The sequence below is a fragment of the Mastomys coucha genome, unplaced genomic scaffold (genome assembly GCF_008632895.1).
Source record: "Mastomys coucha isolate ucsf_1 unplaced genomic scaffold, UCSF_Mcou_1 pScaffold23, whole genome shotgun sequence".
Classification (NCBI taxonomy): Eukaryota; Metazoa; Chordata; class Mammalia; order Rodentia; family Muridae; genus Mastomys; species Mastomys coucha.
Window position 1 is genome coordinate 97,261,431 of NW_022196906.1, and position 19,048 is coordinate 97,280,478.

At 44.5% G+C, this 19,048-nt stretch overlaps 1 protein-coding gene across 9 annotated transcripts in view; it reads right to left on the bottom strand.

Moving 5' to 3' along the window:
- Tmem108 (transmembrane protein 108) overlaps positions 1–19,048 on the bottom strand; it is a 290,470-nt gene that overhangs the window by 131,386 nt on the left and 140,036 nt on the right. For 2 of the 9 annotated variants that reach the window (XM_031344797.1, XM_031344796.1), the window contains exon 1: positions 1,645–1,847. The exons of 5 other annotated variants lie outside the window; for them this stretch is intronic. The gene's annotated coding sequence lies outside the window, so the exon portion shown is untranslated. Of the gene's footprint in view, positions 1–1,644; positions 1,848–19,048 lie in introns of those variants that run through there. 2 more of the 9 variants (XM_031344798.1, XM_031344795.1) reach the window with 2 other exon arrangements.

The following is a 19,048-nucleotide window of genomic DNA, read 5'->3' on the forward strand; positions in this document are numbered from 1 at the left end:
GAACATCTAGTAAATAGGGAGTAAATGAATATATAGATGATCAAGTGATAAGAGAATGGAAAATAACTATGGTTAATTTTGATCAAGGGGAACATAAGCCTCTTAGCCATTTCTAGAAATGCTTAGGGGTTTTTGAAGAAGCCGGCGATGTCCTCCAACATAAGGGTAAAGCTATTAGTGAGCTATTAAAGAAACAATTGGGCCAGCAAGTCTCAGAGACTTGGGACCATCTGAGTTACACAGGGCCATCCCAACTACAGATACCATCTGGCATACATTTTATTCAAGATTCATCCTTTTTTAAGTCCCTTAATGGAGTTTCACAATGGTTTTTCTTCTTTTACATCCTACTGTCTCATCAAGTAAATCTGTAGGCATTTTATATGTATCTTTTGCCACTGTGACATATTTCCTGTCACCATTTCAATCTCTAATTACCCTGACATGGAAATGACTGCATTCTGCACATTCATTTTGGGATGTATCTGAAGTCACTCACTGTTCTAATGATGGCTTTTAAGCTGAGTCTCCTGGGTCAGTTGTGTTACTTTGAATAGATGGAGAGTTACAGTTAGATTGTATCAAAAGCTACTTTATTAGATCACATTTTGTTTATTAATTTGTGTGTGTGTGTGTGTGTGCGTGTGTGTGTGTGTGTGTGTGTGTGTGCGTGTATCAGGGTCTGCTTATGGCATAGCCATATGTGTGGAGGTCAGAGGATGACCTGCAGAAGTTAATTCTCTTCTTACACCATGTGGATCAAGGAGACTGGAACTCAGGTCATCAGGCCTGGCAGCAAGTACCTTTCCCCTCTGAGCCATCTCCCCACTTCCTAAAGCTATTTTTTTTAACCACATGATAAGAAATATTAACTCTATCAGCATGGCCCCTTAGGGAATAATTTAAGAGCCTTAAGGGCAATGATTAGTTTCTGGAGTGAATTCCTGAGAAATTAAATGGCCTTAAAAGAACAGTCAAAGAAAAACAATCTACTTTGACGACTCCAGTTCTGGGACAGTTGCTATGCACTTGTGGTCCTCAACCTTCCGAATGCTGAGACTATGTAAGAAAAGTTTCTCATGTCATGGTGATTCCCAACCATAAAATTATTTTTATGGCTACTTTATAAATATTACTTTGCTAGTGTTATGAATCATAATATGAATATCTATGCTTTCCAGTGGTCATAGATGACCCCTGTGAAAGGTCATTCTACCCCCACAGTGGTTGCAACCCACTGGTTGAGAACCACTGCTATAACCAAAGTCAGGTCTACAGCCTCAGACCTTGAAGTCAGTGAGCTCTAGAAGCATTCACCCCCTGGCTCAGGCAGTAAGCATACCTTTGACCACTCTAGAAGCATTCACCCCCTGGCTCAGGCAGTAAGCATACCTTTGACCACTCTAGAAGCATTCACCCCCTGGCTCAGGCAATAAGTATACCTTTGACAGCTCTAGAAGCATTCACCCCCCTGGCTCAGGCAGTAAGCATACCTTTGACAGCTCTAGAAGCATTCACCCCCCTGGCTCAGGCAGTAAGCATACCTTTGACCACTCTAGAAGCATTCACCCCCTGGCTCAGGCAATAAGTATACCTTTGACAGCTCTAGAAGCATTCACCCCCTGGCTCAGGCAGTAAGCATACCTTTGACAGCTATAGAAGCATTCACCCGCTGGCTCAGGCAGTAAGCATACCTTTGACAGCTATAGATGAGGTTGGGCTGTAGAGAGTGGGCCATCAGGGAAAGGTACAAATGCCAAGGAGCTGGACAGTGTCTACTGGTTTGGAGAATCTCAGAAGAGGTGGAGATACTGAACATCCTTCAGAGAAGCAGCTGTCACAATGACAGCTGACTCATCAGTAGCCATAGCAACAAGGGGCAGCTTGGAACAATGATCAGGGCAGGAAGATGAGGCAAAGTGAATGAAAGGAGAAGGTGAGGGGGGGCAGAGGGCTAAGGTCAAAGGTAGGAAGCCACAATGGACCCGAGAAGAGAAGCTGCAGACCCTGTTAGCTGAAAGAGCTCCAGAAAGCTGTCAATCTTCAATCACCAATAGTTTTTCGGGTAGTCAAGTTTGAGACCTAGCACTGGCTGCTGCCAAGACCTGGGAAATCCCAACTCTTTAGGTCTATAAGCTACTGAAAGCCACTGTCTATGGTTGGGTTATCCTGATACTTAGACCCTGCAATGACAGTCACTGTCAGACTATGGGATCCTGACTTTCTAGACGTGCACACTCCCACCCCGACACCCTGGCCCTCTAGAGCTGTAACACTCGCTGGGAGAAGAGTCCTGGTATCAGCATCTCCAAGAGCCAGAACACTAGAGGCCTCACTCAGCTGCTGCCATTCACATCAAACACCGAGGAATCAAAAGCTGCCAAAGGCTGGCACTAAGGAGCTTTCCTTTGCCAGCTCACAGTCACCGTCCAGTAGAGCAAAAGGACAGCTAGATATAAAACCTTTACCTAAAACAATAAATTTAAAAAAGACACTCAAATAAAATCAGAGATGACTAGGTTCCATGATGAAGTTGGTTTTATCCCAAGGATGCAAGGATGGTTCAACATATGCAAGTTTACAAACAAATTTATAATCCATCAACCAGAAAGTGAACATTAACAATCATATAACCACCTCAAGACATGCAAAAAAGTGTCTCATAAAATTAATAATTCTTTCATGGTAAGGAGGCATAAACAGATTAATTCTAGAAGAATTGTTCCTAACGTACTAAAGACCTACAGCAAACCTATGGCAATATCAGAGTGAATGGGAGAAAAACCAAAGCGTCTGCTTTAAGATCAGGAGGAAGAACAGTGTTCACTCTCACTGCTTTTATCAAATACAAGGCCAGAAAACTCAGACAACACATGAGGGCAGCAAAAGCTGAAGTCATACAAGTAAGAAGGAAGGCAGTCAAATGTCCCTGTCTGCATATATGACTATTTATAAATTAAGCCTCTCTCAAAAGAGTGTTAGAAGTAATTTAGCAAAATAGCAGGATATAAAACTCAACATATAAAAACCAGTAGCTTTTCCATGTACTAAAAAAGATGTATGTTGAGAAAGAAATCACGAAAGCCATCCCTTTTAGGATAACTATCAAAAAAGACCAAAGGAGGAAGTGAAAGACCTTTAAGATGAAAAATACAAAACCCTCATGAAAGAAATCAGAGAAAGCATACCAGCGAAATTAGAAGATCTTAGGTATTCACAGATTTGAATAACTGACATTGTTAAATGTCCATGCTACCCAAAGTGATCGACAGATTCCCCATGGTCCTCACAGAAACAGCGACTGTGTTCTTCACAAGGCAGTAGGAGAGAATTCTACAATTCATCCAGAAATGTAGAGGATATGAATGGTAGAAGCAGTTTCAAGCAAAATGAATAAAAGAGACACTATAATACTTAACTTTAGTATCTACTACAGAGCTATAGAAAATAAAACAGCATTTCTCTGGAACAAACAAGAGACACAGAGGCCAATGAAAGAGAGTAGAGAACCCAAAACTAACTCCACATTTCTACAGCCAAGTAGTCCTTGGTGAAGGCACTGCACATATACATCAGAGAGAGGGCAAGAATGCTGGAAAACTGGTTATCATGCACAGGGCTAAAGCTGCATCCCTTTATCTCATGACTTATAAACAGCAACTTAAAATGCAGCAGCAACCTGAATGTAAAACCCAAACCTTGAAAACACCCAAACAGAAAGAGGAAGGTTGCAAGACACCATTTGGAGATAATGGCTTTCTACGTAGGATCCCACAAGCACAGACAATGAAAGCAAACGGAATGGAGTGACATCACATTACACAGCTCAAAACTCGACAGAGCCTTGGGGACATCCTGAAGACTAGGAGAAAGCACCTGGCAACTGGTCACCTGACAGAGTGATCCAATTATAAATGGGCAAATGGTAGGAACAGACCCTCCTTAAGGGAGAAGCACAAATGGCCAAGAAATATATGAAAAGCGTTCAGTATCATTGGCCATCAGGAGAATCCAAACTACAGGCAGATACTGTCTCAGCCCAATTAGGATTGATACTATATTTTAAAATGCAAGTAACAAATGCTGGCGGAGACGTGGGAAAAAGGAACTAACACACTTCTGATAGGAATGTAAATGAATAGCGTTATAGAAAACAATATGGTGGTTTCTCAAAAAAACAAAAATGGACCTACTATGTGATCCAGCTAGTTTTCTTACATATATATAGTGTGTACATATATGTACATATATGTAATGTAGTATGTAATATGTGTATAATTACATGTTTATTACATGTAAACTAGCTGGTACTTATATATATGTGTACATGTGTGTATATATGTATATATATATATGTATGTGCGTGTGTGTGAGTATAAGGAAATATGAAATCAGCATTCCAAAGGCATGCTTGCACATTCATATTTACATAGTACCTAAGATGCGGAATTATCCTAGTACCCATCAGCACATGGGCAAATAGAGAAAATAGCCTTCATTTTCTTTACAGGAACAAGGGAATATTATTCAGTCATAAGAAGGTGTCATTTGCCACCGAATGGATAGAACTAGAGGACACCATGCTAAAGGAAATGAGTTCGACCCATGAGAATACTTAGATCGCCTCTTGCAGCTGATATCTGAGAGGTGACCCGAGAGTACAGCAATGATTATAAAATCATAAATGGTGAGTGCAGAGGTCGGAGGAGAGAAGATGGACTGCACCAGAGCTCACAACAAAATGAGAACTGATTGAGGAATTCAGGAAAGTTGTAATTAGTTGTTTTCCACCAGATGAGCCATAATAACCTCTCTACACAGAAACAGTGCTAGCCATACCGATCAGAAACCAAGCAAAGCACTCAGTACCCACCCTAGAGCGTCCATCTGCTCTGTGGGCTTTCTGAGTTGCAGATAATTTTAGTCAGGTAACACATGGTGTAGATCGTCAGGACAACATCCAACCTTGTTTCTGCTCTCATACCACACACGCGTCTTTTCCAAGGCCTATTCTCTGTCCTGGGTTTTGATGACTTTCCTGTTTGAAAGGCTCCTAAGAACACTGCTGACATTCTTCCTAGTATTCCTAAGCTCCAGGAGGCTGCAATGTGCCCAGCAGTTAAAGTATATAAAACACAAAAGCTCTGCCCAGGCTCATGCTACAGTGCTGTTGGCTCTGAGTTTAATGTTAACGAATCAACAGTCTGTACAAAATGAGATGCCTTTAGACGGCAACAAACATAAAACAAGGTTATGTAATAATCAGATGACAAAGAGCGGGAGAGGCTATTTGGGAACCTCGTACTGTATTTCCCCGAAGAGAAATGATTCTGTAGTCACTAATTCATGGTCATTTTATATGACTTAATGACCATGAATAATGACAACTGACTGTATTTCAGTTGAGCTTCAAAAAGTCTTCTAAAACAAGGAATGGTAATGACTGGGCCAGCAGGGGAGTTTGAGCTACACAGGAGCAATGCCTCAGTAGGAGAAGGCAGATCTGATAAAGCTGGTGACAGACTTACCCAAGAGCACTCTCAGGGAAGATAACGAAGAGTTGGCATGTAGATAAGCCTTCCTTTGAACCTTTTCCTTATGGTGAGGACAAAAGGGATCAATAACCTGGACCTGAGGAGCCAGAAAAGGGCATCTCTCTCTGTCTGCCGGTGAGGTCGTGGACACCAGGTGTCAAGACCACCCCTCCACGGGTCCTTTAAACTAGTTTAAACTAGTTCCTGGCTTTCCAAAGCTTGGGTTCCTTTTATGTACAAAGAGTAAATGTGATATGCTTGGTGCATTGATTTACACATACATGCAGAGCCACTGTTCCAGGGCCTGACCCCTGTGCTTTGGCAAAGGTTCAATATGAGTTGTCAACTGTCACCAAACAATGAAATGGAAGGTGTGACTGACCAGGTCAGACCTCACCAAGCGCTTCTTCATTCTGCTTCTGAGTCAGGGGGAGCCAGAGGCTTTGAGGCCGTCCCCGCAAATGCCTTTTGTTAAATCCAGTGTCCTATTTAAACTGGATTTATAACGTATTCTTGGTATATACGTTGGTATATTGGTAAATTCTTGGATTTATAACGTATGCACTGGTTGTTAATCTTATTTAATATCTGTATCTGTGTCCTCTTTAAAAAGACTCCAGAGCAGCAGATATCTAGCTGCAACTCCTGTAAAACAATTATCAACCTGTCATGCTGGAGAGAGCGCAGCGGTTAAGACTGTCAGCCATTCTTCTAGAGAACCAAGGGGGACTAACTCCTAGCACCCACATGGCGGTTCCCAACCACCATCTGTAATTCCAGTTCCAGGTGATGCGATGCCCTCCCCTGGCCTCCACAGGCACCTACGTGCAAGTGTTCCACAGACATACACACAGGCAAAACACTCATGGCACAAAAGATAAAATCAAAATAAAAAAAATAATTACTAACTTTTCAAGGCCCAAGTTCTACCTCAGAACATGACCAAAATGATGTGGACAGAGAGGTGGCTGATTTCACCCTAAATGGAACGGGACAGTGCATCGCCCATAGAGCTAGCTGCCTATAAATGAAGGTTAAAAGGACAGCCAGTGCCATTACTTCTGTCTGCACAAACAGAAGTATTTGTTTTCTTCATAAACACAAACCAAACACTCTGTCACTAATTTCTAATAAACAGCTCATCCGACAGTGTGATGCTCTGAATGTATGATGTCCCCCACAGGATTAGGGACTGAACGCTTGGTTGCCAGTTAGGGATGCTATCTATTCTCAGAGGCCATTGCCACAGCTTTGGGGAGGCAAGGGCTAGCCGGCAGAAGTCAGTCACCGGCGGAGGAGTCTCTGAAGGTCATAGCCTGGCCCTTAACTTCAGCCACTTGAGTGGGAACAGCTTCTGCCTTACAGTCCCACCGCTGTGGACAGAGATGCTCCATCTCCCTTTCCTGCCAGTACTCAGCCGAATCCCTAAGCCAGCAGTTCTCAGGCAGCGAGCTGCGATCTGCCTCCTCACCGCAAGAAACACGGATATTTATATTACAATTCATAACAGTAACAAAATTACAGTTATGAAGTAACTGTACAGTTATGAGACATGTACAGCTGTGAAATAATTTTATGGTTGGGGGTCACCACACTATGAGGAACTGTATTAAAGGGTCCCAGCATTAGAAAGGTTGAGAAGCACTGCCCCCAAGCCAAAGTAATTCCTCCTGAGTTGTTTTTGCCAGGTGTTTTGGTCACAACAGACAATAAGTAATTTATACAGAAGTGCCTTTTTATAACCAATATTACCCTCAAAGGAGTTGAGGAGACAATAATTACTATTGCTGCAGATATTATCACAAGCCAAGGTCGTTGAGATGTACCAGGAGCAAGAGTGTCTTGGAGACATGCAGGGAAGAATACCTGCCACTTGATTGGCACTGCTGGGTGACCTTGAGTGAGTTACTTCTCTGGGCCTCAATTTTCTCATCTATAAATGGGGCTAGCTCTTAAACCAGAGGACCCATCATATCAAGTGGAGTGGGTCAGTGACTGCCTCATACGGTGGATCTTTCCCCTCCCCTCTGAAGCCATGAGATGATCAGAAGGCAAAGCTGCTTGCTCTTGGTTACGTGAGGACAGAGGGAACCAGAGAAACAGAACAGGCTGTTCTGCAAGCTACCCCAGAGGCCACATGCCTTGCAGCACGAGCAGCAAGTTACTCCAGGAAGGGAGCGGTGAAGGTTCTCAGACTTAGCCTAAGCCACGTGGAATGCATGTGTCCACAGGGCCGGGCTGGGTTATCATGGTGTTTCTAGTCAAATTCTTCTTAGCTGGCTGCATCCACATTAAACACAGGAAATCCTTTATTCCCACAGAGAGGTTTTTCCCTTGAAATGTGTAGTTCTCCTGTGTTCACTATTTGGTACTTTTAGGTAGGAAACGTTTCCATATTCCTCCAAACTCATGGCCAGTCACAAGAGCGCAACCACACTGGCCGCCACTCTGTCACTTACAGGCACTCACAGGTGGACAGGGAGGGAAGAATGGTACCAACTAAGGGTTAACATCAATCCAGAACTGTCTTCTTAGATCTAACATTTCAAAAACTCTAAGTTCTAAGGAGAAGTTGAAGTTCAGATGTTTCGGTGGAAGTCTACCTTCTGAACAATGATGCCATTGAAATTCACTCGGGCCCAGTCTCCTAGCAAAATGAAGGACCACCCTGTGATTTCTGGCTTATACAGGTTCTCTTGCTACAGATACCACAGGGGCCATACCCCAGGTCCTAGCAAACTGAGGAGCACTGTCTGAGGACAGGCAACGGAAGGGCATTTCCTACGGTCTCCCTGGGCCAGCCGCTCACTCTTAGGGGAAGAGAACTTCAACAGAGCCCCTTCCTGTCCTCACGCCCTGTACAGCTCAGTTTCATCTTTTAAAGAGGCTGTCAGACACACCAAGGAGCTGCATCACCAAGCCATTCACCTCCTGCTAAGGAAAAGCCTATAAAAGGGAATCGAGTCATCCAAGCTCTGTTAGAGAAATGGACGTATGTGCCCTGGGTGCCTCACAGGCAGAGTCACCAAGGGTAGAAAGTCACCACGTGGATGGGGCCTGGGCTCTGCAGTGCTTGTGTACAAGTCTGGGGGCCTGAATGTGGGTCCTTAGTGCCCACTTATGATAAAGGACAGCTGTGCTGTATGTCTTCAAGCCAGAGCTGGGTGGCAGAGTCATGTCTGAGGAAGATTACTGACGAGGACCTCTGACCTCCACACTCACGCTCATGCATATGCACTTACGTGTACACCCATTCACATATGGCCATATGCATGCCTCCTACTGTGCACATACACACAGTACCAACATCTGATGTTTTCTAAACTCACACAGGTCTGCTTTTCTGGCATGCAAGGTCTGTTAGGAGCATTTGTCTCCTTTGAGGAGATAGGAGGGAGCTTGTGTGAGGCCAAGAATGTGGATCACATTTCCTCTTTACAGTTTTGGTATTAAAGACGGGATATTGAGGTCAGCGAATTAAGTAATATTGCAAAGCTGCCAACTACCCACAGAGTATGCACTGTCATTTGGACTGCAGTGCTTATGAAAGATTACTTCTTAGCCATAGTAAACTTGGTCATTTTTCTTTTTCCTTTTATGGTGCCTGAAAAATATCTCCAGAAATTGAATTTTGGGACCTACAAATGTGTGTTTCCTCTGGGCAGTAGGCATTTGTCCCAGTAAGTTATAGTGACGTGTTCTCATCCAAAAGGTGGCAAGGCTATAAGAGATAGGCTAAATAGTCCACAGGTCATTTACATATGGAGAGAATGAAACCCACTGGTCATGCATGAAAGAGGCGCTGGACTTTAGTACTGAAGTTGCCCACAATATCACAGTCCTTGGAAAACTTTATTTTTGAGCAAAACCCTTCTGTTTTCTTCTCTTAGCTTTCCCAATACCACTTGAATACTAAGAGAATCATTTTTAATTCTCCAGATAGTATAGTTTTATTTTGTGATTCTGGTTCAATATTTCAGAATACATATTTTAGATCAAGTCATTCCTCAGGAAATATAGTTCCTGAGATCCAGCTGAAATCAAAATTATAATGAAAAACAAAACAGCATTGTGGGTAACAGAGGTGTGGGCCGATGTAGACTAAACGTCCTTTACCTTCAGAGTGTAGTTAGCATGGGTTAGACCCACACAGAGTTACATCCAACCTCGCCACAAAGTCCAGAGTCAAAACATTTCAGTATTTCTGACAAGTCTTATTTCTTACACCTTGTTCTAAACAGCATCGTAAAGCAGTAACTTTGATCTCAACTCTGAAGATCTTCAATAGCTTGGGATGAAGACTTCGTTGAGTCTCCCTCGCTCTGGTGACTAGGTTGGAAACAAATCATTCAGGGGTATTTACACTAATGGTTTCCCATGCTAGCTGACCATCAAGACTGATGGTCCAAAGGTAGCAGCTGTCAGTCAATCAGTCTCTCTGTCTGTCTGTCTCTCTGCATGTGCATGCTGGAGAGGTTCAACCTTGGGTTGTCATTCCTCGGGATTGGTCAACCTTGTTTTGGAAGACTGGCTAGCTCACTGGACTGGAGCGTGCCCAGAGTAGACCAGGCTGGCTGGCCAGCTGGTCCCAGGGTCCTTCTGCCACCCTAGTTCTAGGATTACAAGCACATTCCATCATGGCCAGCTATTTCATGTGGCTTCTAGGGATCAAATGCAGGTCTTCATTACATGGACAGCCTGCACTTTATTGAGTTACCTCCCCAGTCCCAGAATCTATTCTAAAAATCGATTGCGGGCCGGGTGGTGGTGGTGCACGCCTTTAATCCCAGCACTTGGGAGGCAGAGACAGGCAGATTTCTGAGTTTGAGGCCAGCCTGGTCTACAGTGAGTTCCAGGACAGCCAGGGCTATACAGAGAAACCCTGTCTCGAAAAACCAAAAAAAAAGTTTGAAGTAAAAATCGATTCCTCACCCCCCAGGACCTTTAATACCCAGGTTCTGTGGTTGGACCACTGGAAAGGGTTCTCAGGGTTAAGATTCAGGCTTAACAGTGAAAACTGAACCTAGGACAGAGGAAATGGAGCTCTCCCAAATAAAGGGACCTCCCCACCCAGGGACCACCATACCCCTGGGTGGAAGAGTGGGATTCCTGCCTCAGTTTTTGTTTGTTTGTTTGTTTGTTTGTTTGTTTGTTTTTGAGACAGGGTTTCTCTGTGTAGACCTGGCTGTCCTGGAACTCTCTCTGTAGATCAGGCTGGCCTTGGATTCTGAAATCCGCCTGCCTCTGCCTTCCCAAGTGCTGGGATTAAAGGCGTGCGCCACCACCGCCTGGCCCCCCGTACTCAGTTTTACACAGTACTCAGGCACAGCTAGGCCAGAGCCACTCTTCCTCTCTCCTGCAAGTGGCAGTTTTATGAGAGGAGGCAGGAGGATAAATGAAAGCACATTTGCAAGTCACATTCACCACGGAGAGGGAGTGACTCAGTGTTTCTTAAATATTTAGATCTGCTGTCTCTCCCACAGTTCCCATCTGAAGCAGCACATGCGCAGTGTTGAGGTGCTTTCTCACCCTCCCCTGACTCCGATTAACCCTTCTCTCAGTGTTCTCATACTATGCTTTACCAGGTGCTTGGAATGAGGATCACTAAAAGGGAGAGAGCAGAAGCCCAGGGAGGGAAGGGTGTGTGGGGAGCTGCAAAGACTAGAGCCGGGCAAGGAGCAGAAGCCCCTGGAATCACTTACTGCGAAGGTGGGGGTATAAGTTTTCCCCACAGCCGGTACCGCGGGGGATCTTAGCTGACGCTAGCTGGGGGTAACAACAGGGTCTACCGTCAGAGTGCAGGGAAGACCCTTTCCTTGTGATGGAGCATAGCCAAGTGCAAGGAAGAGAGGCAGGTGGAAGGTGATGGGATGGGCAGAAGGCAGCGGGAGGTTGGTCTCATAAAACACAAGCCCAGCAGTGTAACAGCGCTGCACTGGAACAGGGACCTGGGTGGCGCCTTGGTGATCAAAGAACTGACAGTTTATCAGGGGGAGACAATATCTTATCAAAAGTCACTCGTTAGCTGGGCATGGTGGCTCAAGCCTGTGGCCACGGCACTCCAGAGGTGGAAGGATATAAAAGCCTAGAGGTAGGACAACAGCAACGACAACTACGAAGATAACGGTGACAGGTGGGTGAAGATGTGTATGTTATACAAGTTCTACCAGTGGCAGCTAAAAGAAAAAATCCCACCACAGTACAATTTAGGGCAGACACAGTACATCTTCCTCTCCAGCTTCTGAGACAGAACTGCTCTTATCTGCTGGAGAAGGGTGGTATCCACAGGCGTAAGAGGTAAAGGCAAATACAGAAGTGGCCGGTAGTCTAAAGAAGCCTCCTGAACCTCGAAATTCAGTCTTCCCAAACCAATGTAATGGAAGAACTGCTTGCAAATCATGAGATAGCTGGAGAGTCACTCCCCTTCCAATAGATTTCAAGAGCCTAACTCAGCTGCGGACTCAGAATTGTCCCCATCCATGAAGAAACAGCATCAGATGTCTGCCACTAGGTGGTGCCAAACCCTAGTTTAGAGCTGGATTGATAACAGCTACCCCGGCTGGTTCCTTAGAACCCCAGCTGCTAACAGGTAGACCTGTTCTCCTTAAGCTTTTACTGTCACAATAATGTAATGGTATGACTTATACCAGTGGGTCTTAAAATACAGTCTTTACACCACTGGCACCAGGAAATTTACTAGAGATCTATATTGTCAGGTTCTACCTAGAGCCACAATCAGAAAATTCAGAGTGGGCTCCCAGCTATCAGCTTCAAGCCCCTCAAGATGCACAATAAATTAGAGAACCCTCTCTTTATTCACAAATTTTTCTGTATTATGGTATGGCAGAGTTTTATTATACAATTGTGACCTTGGACAAGTCATTTACATCTCCACTTTGGAACCAGATAGACCAGTTTCCAATGCCCATTTCAGCTGCACCCTACTGTGATCCAGCAGTTTTCCAGTGGGGTAGTGAAGGCATTCAAGGATCTTGTTGGAAGCATGTAGCACAGTGTGTCTGCCTTCTAGTGGCCAATTTAGAAATATCACCTGTCTCTATGGTTCAACTTCCTGGGCTAGTGATGTTACTGCTCTTTGAGAAATTCCAAGTATAAGGAAAAACTTAACAACACATATATGGTTTGTGGCAGGCAAACCAACATGACAAATGCCTTTTGATCCACTGAACCATCTCCCAGCACTGAATTAGCATTTTTAAACACAGGCTTGCTAGAACTGATCCAAATAGTTAAACCGGAGAACAACTACTTACAAAGAAACCTTCCTTCCAGAACTTAAAAGATTAACAGGGACAGTCAACATGTTACCCATCTCTGCCGTGCAAGTCAGTGTCTAACACAGGATCTACAAGTGCAACAAAACAAACATGCACAACTAATTACACCCAAGTCAGACTGGGCATGCGGCAGGAAGTTAGAAGGCAAGCCATCTATTTGCCACGGCTTTCTGTCCTTAATCCACGGATACACACTGACATCTAGACACGGGCTTTTAAATCAAAATGTACAGGGTAGGCAGAGTTTCTCTCAATCATTCTCTTTCTCTTTCTCTCCTTCTCTCCTTCTCTCCTTCTGTCCCTCTCTCTCTCTCTCTCTCTCTCTCTCTCTCTCTCTCTCTCTCTCTCTCTCCCTCTCTCTCCAATTGGAGGATATCTTGTGCTCAGAATACTGGAACACAGTAGGTGCTTGGTGCCTGTTTGAATACACGTATGGATGACTTACTCTAAGACTGATGCAGGGGGCTGTCCAGTAGAAATTTCAGTGATCATGGAAATATTCCAGAAGTTGTATTGACCAAGACAGTAGCTACAAGTTACAGGCGGCTACTGACCACTTCAACCAGGAATTAGTTTAACTGGGGATGCAAGCTCCAAATTTTAAGTAATTTCAACTTTAAACACACTCTGATTCTTCCCACTAAAGGCTATGGCTGCACAGCTCCCCAGAGAGAAATGAGTTTGAAATTTAAAAAGAGACTTTATCTTTTATTTGGGGATCGGGTGGTGCTGAACCCGTGGACAGCATAGCTGGTGGGAGGAAGGGCCAGGTGACTGGTGTGCATTTGGCCAGGGGCAATAACCATTTTATTAGCCAAGGAGTCCAAGCAGCAAAGAGCTCAGAACTTCCCTGGGCTGCGCATGCGCTTCCCTTGCCTGCGCATGCGCTCAGGCTGTGACGCTCATCCAATCATTTTCATTCATTCAAGCAGTTTTTCAATTTCTGTTTCTCTATTTCTTTCTGAGGAGGTACTATACCAAAAATGGATCCTATGGGGGTAGGTAATGCCTTGAGGTTCCTCGCTTGCTATGAAAGACAGGAAGTCTTAAAGAAGAGAAGGCTATGCTGCAAAATGAGATGTGAAATGAGAGCCATTTATCTTCAATCTAAAGATAAAAGAAGTACATTTTTGTTTCTCCTCAAACAAGAGAAGACCGCTTGTCACGAAGGCTTAATATTACGCACTGCTTGGACATCTACATGCTTAAGCGCAGCGCCTTCCCTGCCTCTGCACCATGGATCAGACTTGATGACCGAGCAGCTTGCTTACTAACAGGAGCTGGCGCAGTTCTTTATTACTAGTGGGATTATTACCTCAGGCATCATGGGAGCCAGGGCCATCCTATCCTCTTAGCATACAAACACTGCCTCTGGTAGCACCTGCTGGTCATCTGTTTTCAAGCGTAAATCCCATGAGGTCCTGCATCATGTGCTGACCTTCTGCCCCAGGCTAAGAGCCAGTGGGACAAAGCAGCTGCAGGTTTTGTCACCTACCTAGCATCAGTGTTGTGGCTTTGGCCATCTCCACACCCCTGTAACCTTCCCTGCACTGGGTGATTTCATTATTGAAGGCATTTTTATAAGGACCTCATTAGCTATTGATGGGCCAGGTATCACTGACAGCTATTTAAGCTAACCCCACCCTTCCCTTGAAGTGTTATTTACCAGGGACCTTTATATCAGGATTCCTGTTGGGGTCTTCACAACTTAGGAAAGCTGTGATAGAGTGAAGACATTGTTTTCCTGTAGCAGCTGAGGAGAGCCCAAGTCAAGACATGGACGACTTAGTGTAGGCTCCCTAGAGCCCACCAGACACTTGGAGGTGTGGCTGCTAGTGGCCCCTCCTCTACAACTCTTCGGTGCCCTGCTTTCTAGAACACTCTATGGTAGATACTTCTGTGTCCTGGCTCAGGCTTTCTTCCCTTTTGATTTCAGCCATAACCACGTGGCTCCACGTGAGCTTTAGCTCCCACTGGGCCTCCAGCTGTCTACCTCAAGTGTGAACTACACATTTTCACACTGGGTTTAGGATCCCTCTAAAGCTGCGGGAGCCATAAGAGCTAGCCAGGCTTACACACACATGTGCTGCTGAGAAAAGCATGAGGTCATCACCTCTGGGGCATCACTCGGCAAGTCAAACCTCCCACCTGCTGCAATCTGTGAAGACAAATCCAGAAGGCACTACATGCTTCCCAGCAGATCCTGACAGAAGCCAGCTTTTACCTCTCCAACACAACTTCAATAACGCACCTTTCTGTTGGCCACTCCTCTTGCTCATTCTCTTCCTGTTCTCTGGGCTCATCTTCTAAACAAGCCCTTTGCCCCTTAATCCTTGCCTCGGGCTCTGCACTGAGACGGCCTAAATTAAGACAGAGGCCTTCTTGACCTCATTCACTCAGCTCTCCACAGGGTGGAGAAGTTCCATAAATTAACATGTCTCCTATCTGAAGAAGTTTCTGTTTTTCTGGCCAAGTCATAACCAGTGTAGTTATACAGTAGTAGTCCATGTTGGCTCGCTGTATTATCTGTATGTATGTGTGTGTATATACATACATACATGCACACACACACACACACATATGTTCTGGATCAACGGACATGACTCCATTATATTCTTTCTGCTAGGATGCATATGTTGGTTATGATGGAAGACATTACTAGCTGATTTTGCACTACCCATTCTCCAAATTTCACCTATAAAGAAAATCCATATTTTGACTAATCTGGAAGCATATTTGATCCAAATTTCCACTTTCTATCATTTTCTGCCTTCAGTAGAGAAGACACATGTCCACTGGATTTCTCTAGGTAAATTTCATTCACCTTCTGCTTTTCTTTCTGCTTGTAACAATGAAATGGTGATAAACTTACTACCCTACAGTGACAGGGATGCAATGACCTGGCTCAGTGGAGGCTACTGGGCCAACAGAGGGTCCTGGGCTCCAGATCTACTCCAGTAGCTCTGAATGAGTGTCTCCACACTTTCATGGGGGTGGGGGGAGGATAAATGCTTATTTTGTAAATCTGTCACTTGTCTGGAACACCGCTGAGTGCCATCCCCTCTTTGACTTGCATAGCGTTGATAGTTCTAACTTTAGAATGACATGCTTTGAATGGATTCCCAGGAGGAAACAGCCACATAAAAAAAAAAAAAGGAGTAAACATATGTTAATTTATGATACAAGTGGCTAAATTACTTTCCAAAAGAGACGCATCAATCTATGTGGCCATGGCCTCTTCTGAAGCCCGCGCATCCTGGACAGGAACCGTTTTTTTTGTGTGTGTTTTCTAATTATCTTGCTAGCTGGTTTCCATTTTGATTAGCAATTTAATACACAGTAAGTTCCAAGCTCATAGGCCACAGGGTGATAAAAGGCTCTGTGGGAATCCTACTCAAATGAGCGCTGTCTCCTGACCACTGAGAAAAGAGACGCATGCCTACAGGGATTGCATCAAGAATCAACACTGAAGGCAGCCACTACCATCTCCTACAAGGACTGAACTACTGCTCTCACCAGACACCAGCGTTAGGGAAACAGAGAGAGGGGAGGACAAGAAACAGTGAAAGGATAATCCATAAAAGGAGAGAGATCAGGCCAATAACCAACCAGCTGCCAATGTTTCTCCTGGACCCTCGAGAGGGAACAAAGGAGACATTCCTTAACTACTGCCATGAGGTAGCAAAGGGCAGAGTGGGCCACTTCCACCTGCCAAGCCCAGAGCTACTGTGGTCTGTGAGAGAGCATCATGGAGAAAGGAACTAAAGCATCAAAGGTGGAGAGGAGACCACTGCTCGACAGAGGTGCTTGCCACGGTCAGCCACGCACTGGGTCTGTGGTTTGGAGCTCCATCTCAGCTTGTAGCTGAGATCCCTTCTCCTCTCAGCTGACAGTTCTGAGACCCTTCACTGACTACACTGCACGCGCCACGGAAGAGATTCCTGAAGCACCATTCGTTCAGTTATGCGCTAAGACATATACCAGCCAGGTATGGCGGCACACGTCTGTAACCCTAGTATTTGGAGGGCAGACACAGGAGGATTGCTTTGAGTTTGAGGCCAACTTAGTCTACAGAGTGAGTTCTAGGTCAGCCAAGGTTAAATAATGAGACTCCGTCTCAAAACCTCAGAGACATGGAGTGCTCTGTTCGTGAGAAGAGGAAGAAGTACTTCGTCCTGATGGGTTGACAGAGTCCTACATGAAGAAGAGAGCCATGCTGAATCCCAGACGGCAGGCAGGGCGTCCAAAGCAAGGCTCAGAAGAGAACCTGTAACTTCAGTGGAAAAAGAATAGGTTGCAAAAATGAGGTTTTGAATTCTGTTCCAAGTCTTTCTCCTAGAGAGACAGAATTACATAGACTACTTAAGTTTTGTAAGCCTCAGTTTTGTTTAGCTGTAAAAGTGTGATTACTATCATTGTTCAGGGACCACTCACAGCAAGTATTGAATTAAGTAATCCATGTGGGAACATCTTATTAATTATAAAGAGGTAACTGCAATTGGTTTTCTTATTAGGATTGCTTTGGTTCCTATTCTGTGCACATCAAAAAAAAAAAAAAGATTTAAACATTCAAATTTGCTCTTTACAGATTTAAGATCATATGTCAGTTACACAGTTGATCAATAATTTAAAAGACCTTCCTTATTCATTCTCTCTCTGTCTCTGTCTCTGTGTCTGTCTCTCTCTCTCTCTCTCTCTCTCACTGCATCTTACTATATCAGAGTCTACAGTACCCAGGTGTGCAGCGCCCATATAAGCACCATAACTAAACGCCTACACGCTTACTATCTTGGCTATATTGAATAGGACTCGAGAAGTTAAAATTCCATGACGACAAATTTGTAACTTGAACACGTTTTCTTTTTTCTTTTTCTTTTTGAGATTGTAATCACATTTCCCCCTTCCCTTTCCCCACTCCAAACCCTCCTATATACATCTCTCCTGCTTTTCTGTAAACTCTTTTTGTCTCTTTCTACATATGCATGCAGTAATAATTGGCATGCTGTAACTTGTTAAATCCATATGATGTTACTTGTGGGCATGTGTTCAGGGCTGGCCGCTGGCACGCGGCACTGGTTATTGCGTTCCTCTCTGAGGCCCCCTCCCCGCCCCAGCTTCACTCAGTTGCCTGTGGTTCCCTGTGTACTGCTGAGGCCTTGTGGGCTTTTCCCCATCCAGTTTGGCATGTTCCTTGGTGTCCTCCCTGCTGAGCTCATGCTTGGGTAGTCATACTGCTGAGCTTCTATGAGTTAACCGTAGTACAAACCATCTTAAGCTTATCCCCGACTAGCTTACAAAGAAATGAGACTCAGAATATGGCTATTTTATTTGGCTTTGACAATTACTTGGGGGTGGGGTTTAACCCTAATGTACTCTTCTAACTGCTGGTCTGCTACTTTCCGAGGGAGGTAGCCCAGAAACTTACTGTTTCTCCCGGGCACCAGTTCATTGTCTATCTCCTTTCATGGCTGCTTCCTCTCTCTCTCTCTCTCTCTCTCTCTCTCTCTCTCTCTCTCTCTCTCTCTCTCTCTCTCTCTCTCTCTCTCTCTCTCTCTCTGTCTCTCCCTCTCTTTCTGTTTCTCTCTCTCTCTTTCTCTCTCTCTCCTTCTTCCTCCTCCTCCTCTAGTCTCTCTCCTCCAACCAGGTCACTTCAAATCCACCTAACACTAATCCCTCTAATAATTGGTTGGAACCTAGTTAAAACTATTTAACCAATAGTTTTAACTAAAAAAACCAAAAAACCCAAAAGCTTGCAAACACAAGGACTCACTGGTAGGTCTAGAGCTTCCAACACAAATTTTACCATTACAATGCAGAGCAGCCACCAAACCTCAACATTAGCTTTTAATGCTAGGAGAAGACACACTCTTCCAGCGAGGCCCCTGACCCTCTGGCTTTCACCATCTTTCTGGTCCCTAGAAGCAGGTTTATTAACCTAAGACAACTGCTCCCCAAGAGGAAGACAGCTGGCTCCAACTATGGTGTCTTTCACTCAGCTGGTCAGACCCTGAGAAGGAATGGACAAAGCTGGGGAAAGTAAATTACTTTCTCTGATTGACTGGGAAAAAAAAGATGGGATTTCTCAAAAAAAAAAAAAATTAAATCACAGGATTTCCTTTTTGTTGTTGAAAAGTATAGATGTTAAGGAGCCTGTTGGAATGGGTTTGATTACTACAGATGAGGTGCAATTTGGAAAACTATGATTAATAAATACAG